This window comes from Otolemur garnettii, unplaced genomic scaffold (assembly GCF_000181295.1).
Source record: "Otolemur garnettii isolate 467f Iridium unplaced genomic scaffold, OtoGar3 scaffold00100, whole genome shotgun sequence".
Lineage (NCBI taxonomy): Eukaryota > Metazoa > Chordata > Mammalia > Primates > Galagidae > Otolemur > Otolemur garnettii.
This window is the reverse complement of record NW_003852495.1, coordinates 5972141-5973927: the sequence shown is the minus strand read 5'-3', so window position 1 is coordinate 5973927 and position 1787 is coordinate 5972141.

Genomic DNA, 1787 nt, shown 5'->3' with positions numbered 1-1787 from the left:
AAAAAAAAAAAAAGTCTGCAGTATGGCAGACCTTCATGCACAGTGACTGTGACCCTCACCTGGAGTCACAGGAATATTTTGGATGGTTGGTGTGTTTATGGGGGGGCAGGGCACAAGATTATCCTCCGTCACCTTAGCTCTCTTGGACTGAAGCTATCCTCTTGCCTCAGCCTCCCGAGTAGCTGGGACTATAAGCACCTGCCACCATGCCTGGCTAGTTTTTCTATTTTTAGTAGAAATGGGGTCTCCTTCTTGCTCAGGCTGGTCTTGAACTCCTGAGCTCAAGCAATCCAGCTGCCTCAGCCTCCCAGAGTGCTGGGATTACAGGCATGAGCCACCACTCCCCGCCTGTATGTGAGAGAATCTTCCTACATTGTTCCTGCACATGGCCTCTCCCATGTCTGAGCCCCAGTCTATGTTTTGGGCTCATCCTGGGTTTGAGAGTGAGTCCAGGTGTGTGAGGTGTCCCTGTACTTTGTTGTGGGCCTCAGAACACATACACATCAGGCCATATGTGGCTGGGAGCATCTTCCCCACCCCGCAGTTCTCAGGTAGTTCAGCCTCATTCTATTCACTGCTGCTGTTTCTGTCCTGGCTTCCCACCCTTTTCTACAAGTCATAATTAAGTAATTGCAATAATCAAGCAGAGTCACCAGCAGGAATGAGAAAGCTAATGAGGAGCTAATGAGGGGTTGTTATGCACATGCGGGCACATGCAGGCTGCATTCAGGCTCCCAGAACACAGGCTAACACGCACCGGCACACCCGGAGGGCACCATGCTCTTTGCCAGACTCTGAAACACTGTGAGCAATGGCTTCACCCTACTTTTGAAGTATTTTGATTTCTTTTCTTATATATGTATTTTTCTCAAGCAACATTTCATTCCATAAAATAGAGTAAGTATTCCCTCTTCTTTAAAATATTAAGTGAGGCCAGGTGTGGTGGCTCATGCCTGTAATCCTAGTACTCTGGGAGGCTGAGGCAGGTGGATCGTTTGAGCGCAGGATTTTGAGACTAGCCTGAGCAAGAGCAAGACCCCCATCTCTACTAAAAAAAAACTAACCAGGAGTTGTGGCAGGCCCTTGTAGTCCCAGCTACTGGGGAGGCTGAGCCAAGAGGATCACTTGAACCCAAGAGATTGAGGTTGGTGTGAGCTATGATGCCATGGCACTTGACCCAGGATGACAAGAGACTCTGTCTCAAAAGAAAAATTTTTTGAAATGAACAGCTAAGGTCCCCACTACTTATTGACTCTCAATATCCCTTTTGCCCTGCTTCTGTACACGGGAACTTCTGATGTGTCTGGAAACACGGCTGCCCCAGACTCCTTTGCAGCTCCATGTACCCCTGACAAAATTCTGGCCAATGATACAGATACAGAATAAATTTTGAGGAATACATCTTTCTCTTAAAGGCCAGGAGTATCCCCTCCCCTCCCCTTCTTCCTGGTGGCTACAATAGACGAGGTGGGAATCATGAGAGCAGGGAGAGCAACAAGGCACAGGGAGACAGATAAAAAGTCCCTAACACGAAAGGATTACCATGCGAGCTAGGATTACAGGAGACTTGATGTGAGAGAGAAATAAACTTTCATCTTCATTATGCCATTGTCATGAACTTCTTTGTTGTAGCAGAACATTATGTTAATAAAGAACAAACAACAGCTGGGAGTGGCAGCTCACACCTGTTATCCCAGAGATTCAGGAGGCTGAGGTGTGAGTACTGCTTGAGGCCAGGAGTTCAAGACCAGCCTGGGCAACAGAGTGAGACCCCCATCTCTTTTTTT